This window comes from Nelumbo nucifera, chromosome 7, assembly GCF_055504915.1.
Source record: "Nelumbo nucifera cultivar China Antique chromosome 7, China Antique-T2T, whole genome shotgun sequence".
In the NCBI taxonomy this organism is placed as follows: Eukaryota; Viridiplantae; Streptophyta; class Magnoliopsida; order Proteales; family Nelumbonaceae; genus Nelumbo; species Nelumbo nucifera.
Genome location: NC_142655.1, coordinates 19,393,930 through 19,400,028, shown reverse-complemented (window position 1 = coordinate 19,400,028; position 6,099 = coordinate 19,393,930).

Genomic DNA, 6,099 nt, shown 5'->3' with positions numbered 1-6,099 from the left:
TTATATGTTTATATAAAAATTATTTTAGAAAAAAAATTATTATTTTCAGTAAAACATGAAGACTTTTCATTTTTAGACCAATTGAAAAAAAAAAATTTTGAAAGAATTTACTAACAGTGGATCTCCTTGTACAGCTTACACGCCCTTATCCTGCAAGAAGTATCCTAATCTAATTTGTCATTATTATTATTACTTAGAAACCAACTAAATCTCTAATAAAAGGAAAATCCTATTTAAAGTGAAATTCAGAAATCCAGTTATGATGCTAAATCGATAATCGGTGCCAACTTGGTAAATGCATACTAAGATACTAAGATGGGTTGATGGCATCATCCCTACTTTTTTACATGTTTTTTTTTTTGAATGGTCCTATTTTTCATATAACTTGTTAGATTCCTCCTATACTTACTTACATCATAGGACTATTATTCCAATTGAACAACTGATTAAGGTATTTCCATACTTGGTCGTTTTTATTTTTGACAGTATGATTAATCACCAACACTTGGAGATAATTAATTTCATTAGATTCATATACTCATGCACCAACCAATTTGCTTAGAAAAGAATATTGTCATGCATCTTGATTCAAATGATCAAACTCTTTCATTTTTGAGATCAATATTTAATAAACAACATATACTCCCACTTGATATATTCACACATTCTCCTCTAGTGATGCACACAGTTCAATCCTCTAGTAGTGCTTTTGTCCAACCACAAAACCCCTATGTCTTGCAAATTAAATGAACATTGCTTGATTATGTCACAAAAAGAAACATTAATTATACAATTAAGAGTTAGTATAAGTAAAGGAAGAAAGTTCAAAAGGATCTTTTGCTCTAACAACCTTTAAATTTCGCAAAAAATTACTTTAGACCCTAAAAAATTAATGGGAAAATTCCACTTTAGCATCCTGAACTTTGAGGTAGTGCTAAGTTAGTATCCAAACTTTCAAATGTGTCACTGCAATACCTAAACTTTCAAAAAGTGTCAAATTGGTCCCTACCGTTAATCGATCGTTAGTTATCTGTTGAAAATATCAAAACTACCCTTCAAAAGAAGACATTATTCATTGTCTTCTACCTTAAGATTGAACCGATTGAAGTGTTTGAGATTCTAAACTAATGAAGCCATTGTCTTCTATCTATAGATTTGAAAAACATTCTTGTCTAGTTATTTCTTTGCTTTCAGTTATTGTTTCCCTCTATCATATTTCATATTTTTTTCTCTCTTTTTCTTTGAAGATAATCGGTTCAATTTCAAGGTAGAAGACAATGAACAATGTCTTCTTTTGAAGGGTAGTTTTGACATTTTCAATAGATAACTGGCGATCGGTTAACAGCATGGACCAACTTGACATTTTTTGAAAGTTTAGGTACTACAGTAACACGTTTGAAAGTTCGGGTACTAATTTGACATTACACCCAAAGTTTATGGTACTAAAGTAGAATTTTCCAAAAATTAAAAAGGGCCACCCTTGAATTATGTTGGAAAGGACACTTTAAGGCAAAAATAGATGACATTAGAAACATTGTTGATAGATCTGTTAGGCAAAGAATAAAATAATAAAAAGATGCTTATGTGGCATTGCTCAAGTTTGAAAAGGCCACTTTTGACCCTAAAGTTTGAAAAGACCACTTTAATAAAGTTAATTAAGTAAATTAAATAAATTACTCTAATTAAGATAATATTAAGCCAACTATGTAAATTAAGCAATTGAATACATAAATTAAATTAATTAAAAATTAAGTTAAGTGGTTGTTAACTTACTATTAATTAATCTAATTTAGTGTTTAAATAATAATTTATTCTTAATTGTTGTTAATTTTTTACTATTAAATAATTATTGTTAATTTAATGACTTTAATTTGAGAAAATCCTTGAAGTAATTTACTTCAAAGTTAATGAAATCTATTTTTTTTTATTAATAGATTTTTTACCATCTGAAGTGGTATTTTTTATTTTATTCATTGTCTAATAGATTTGTCAATGACGTTTCCAACATTGCTGTTTTTGCCTTAAAATTGGCCTTTCCATCACAATTCAAGGGTGAAAATGACAATTTTGATTCTTTAAGGTCTAAAGTAGTTCCTTTTGCAAAGTTGAAGGGTTGTTAAAGCCAAAAATCCAAGTTAAAAATGTTACTAAAATGATTCTAACCCTTTTGATCATCTCAAACCCCTGAAACCAAAAAATGATTTAGAGATTCACAATATGAAAATTAGCATCAATTGTATTTCAAATGTTATCTTAATTAATAATTTAATACCCACTCTTTGAGTGCCCTCATCTTGTTAGATATTACCTTTTAAGACCCTCCAACTAAACACATATCTTGCATTAGAAATTTGTTCCAAACCAAACTCTTCCATACATTCTGATCAAATGTGTTCCACACCATATGAGTTTATCAGCTTTGTTAGAAGGGGTGTATCTGACCATTTCATATAGTTTATTTCATATATATCATCATCCAATATATAAGCTATATAGGCAGTAATTTCCATTATTCACGTATGTCAGATAAAATATCTTTGGTCTTCAGGTTTCTATGTCCATGTCAATGTTATTGATACTAACTTGGTATCTAACAAAAAAAAAAAAATCTAAACAATATTTATCTAACAAAAAAACAACCCTCTTTTTCCCACATGCAATTTCGATGTGTAAAGGGTAGCCCAGTGTAAAGGTTCCCATTAATGCGGGGTCTGGGGAGGGGACATATGTACACAGCCTTACGGCCTCTGTATATACAGAGAGGCTGTTTCCAAGATTTGAATGCTGGTCACCCCAGCATATGAACTCCTCAATAATGAGACAGAGACGGATGGGCCAAAAAAGAAAATCACACCCCCCAAAGATAAATTTTTTTCTCTCGCTAGCAGTAAGGGATAAACTTCCATCTAAAGAGAGACTCAACAGGAAGGGTTTTAAATTTGATCCTAACTGCAAGTTGTGTGGAAAAAACGGAGTTCAAATCAGCCCCCCACAAGGCTGCACCCCACAACGTCCCACAACACATCCCCACCGTGTATTGAGAATATCTCCAGATGATGACATCATTATTTTAGGTACTATCACCGGGAAATGTTTCCAATACACTCGTGGGGTGCAGTCTTGTGGGGGGCTGATTTGATCTCGAAAAAACGAGGATGTAGCTCACATCCTAGTTAACTGCCCAGTGGCCTCGCAAACTTGGAGGCTAATTGGGAATTACATTCCCACCCCAACAAGATTGAATCCCTGCAACCTTAAAGAATGGTGGGATGGGATCCTCAATAGTGAGCCAGACTGGTGCATGGAGCACTATTGGTAAAAAAAAGGATACATGCTATGGCACTTATGAAAGGAAAGAAATGAGAGAATTTTCAAGAAAACAAACTTGAGCCCTCTAGAATTAGTTAATAAAGCCTTACAAAATTGCAAAGATTTCATACAAGCCCAGCTAACCCTAGGCCCAAACCCAATTGAGAGAAAGGAGAAGAGGAGGACTGGATAAAGTGGATATCACCAAAGATAGGGGAAATCAAGATAAATTGCATGCATCAAAAAAGGATAATAACAGATGTGCCTACGGATGTATAGCGAGAAACCACCTTAGAGAGGCCATCATATGTAAGGTAGGTTCCATTGGGTCCTCTTCTATCAATGTAGCAGAAATTAGGGCAGCCCTTGAAGCTCTAAACTAGTCGAATTTCTTCAGCAGAATGGGATCATCATTGAAGGAGAATCAAAAGTGACTATTGTGGCCCTAAAAGAAGCAGAGGATCCTTCTTGGAGATGCAAGACCATGCTAGAGGAGTGCAAGAGAATAGCAATGCAATCAGGACGTAATTTCAGATATCAGCACATCCATTGTGAGGGAAACCAGGTGGCAGATTGGCTGGCCAATGAGGGGCACTATCACGACGTGCATGGGACTACGTCGACTCCATGCGGGACCTAACTAACCCTAATCAGGTCCAACTTTTCTTATTCTCTAAACTAAAGGGCTAGATGAATTCAGTTGTATCATTATTATATGTAAATGGACATGGTTATCTTTATAAAAGTTTTGCCCAATTTAAAATTGTTGACATACATATTCTCAAAGAACTATTCAACCTAAAAGCTTAAACTGTTAAGTGAGGTCATTGAATAAGTTTTCTTCTCTAACACATACAGTACTGATGACATAAATACATATTTATATAATACTTATACATACAAATATGAAGTTAAATCAGGTTCGCGCTTATGACCCTAACTCTAACCCAAAATTCAAACCAAATCAAACCAACCCAATGACATTTTGGGTTGGGCCACCTATGTTGCAGTCACTAATTCCCAGTTTCTAAAAAAATGTCAATAAAATAATCACTTGTCAGGAAATATAAAAATCAAACATGAAAACCCCTAATGATAATAAGAACATAGCTCAGAAATATTTAGATATGGGTAGAATCCATTAACTCACAATTTAACATAAAATGTGATGAGGGCAGATTTGGCCCTCCAGTGAAGTTGCGACACGTGGCACCCCGTGACAACTAGGCAAGTCCCCAGGCAACAACTTACCAAGTTGCCCCCCCCCCCGGGCACCGGTCTGGCTGGTCTGGCACGGCCTGCGCGTGACCTGGCACGGCCTGCGCGCGACCTGTGCGAACTGCGCGCAAACTGCGCGACCTCGCGCGAACTGCGCGCAAACTGCGCGACCTCGCGCGAACTGCGCGACCTGGCTGGATGAGCCTGCCACATGCGCCGACCTGGCAATCTGGCCCGGACGCAGGCGCCGACCTGGCGATCTAGCACGGACACAGGTGCCGACCTGACAACAAGACCCGGACACAGGCGCCGACCTGCTGACCTGACCCGGACACAGGCGCCGACCTGGCAACCTGGCCCGGACACCGACCCGCCGACTGACACAGGCGCCGACCTGGCGATCTGGCCTGGACACAGGCGCCGACCTGACAACATGACCCGGACACAGGCGCCGACCTGATGACCAGACCCTGACACAGGCGCCGACCTGGCAACCTGGCCCGGACACCAACCCGCTGACTGACACAGGCGCCGGCCTGGCAACCCGGCCCGAACACCGACCCGTCGATTGACAGGCGCCGACCTGACAACCTCGAGGAGTTCATCACCGTACCCCGGTTCTGACGGGATATGACGTTTTACCATTTGAAGGCTTTTTACCCACCTAACCCGCGAGGGCACCACTATATAAGGACTCCGACCCCCAAAGCCAACGGAGGAGGAAAAAGGGTATGGTAACCCCCGCTCTCTAGCTCTCTCATTTCTCTCCAAGCCCTCTGTAATCAGAATGCTAACTTAGGCATCGGAGAGTCCCCGCCGGGAAAATACCCCCGGGTCCTCTGATTCAATTCCCGCAGGTCCCTCAGCTCCCGCTGTCTACAAAGGAGAGAAAATCACCTCACGCAGGGGGTAGTCGGGTAGCGCTGCACCAAGGAGCTCCACCATCCTCTGAGTTGCAGACCGCCTAGGAGCAAGTCAAGTGACGAGTTCGCCACCAGGCAGTTCGCCATCAGGCAGTTCGCCACCAGGCAGTTCGCCATCAGGCAGTTCGCCATCAGGTAGTTCATCACCAGGCAGTTCGCCATCGGGCAGTTCGCCACCAGGTAGCACTGCCGGGCAGTTCGCCACCAGGCAGTTCGCCATCAGGCAGTTCGTCACCAGGCAGTTCGCCATCAGGCAGTTCGCCACCAGGGAGCACTGCCGGGCAGTTCGCCATCAGGCAGTTCGTCACCAGGCAGTTCACCATCAGGCAGTTCTCCACCAGGCAGTTCGCCATCAGGTAGTTCGCCACCGGGCAGTTCGCCACCGGGCAGTTCGCCACCGGGCAGTTCGCCACCAGGCAGTTCACCACTGGGCAGTTCGCCACCAGGCAGTTCGCCATTAGGCAGTTCGCCACCAGGAAGCATCACCAAGCAGTTCGCCACCAGGCAGTTCGCCACCAGGCAGTTCTCCCCCGGGAAATTCGCCACCAAGTAGCTCATCACCAAGGCACGTCACCACCAGGTCAAACACGAGGTACTTAGCCAAAAAATTTTACACATCCCAAAAAATGGTACGTGACCAAAAACGGTT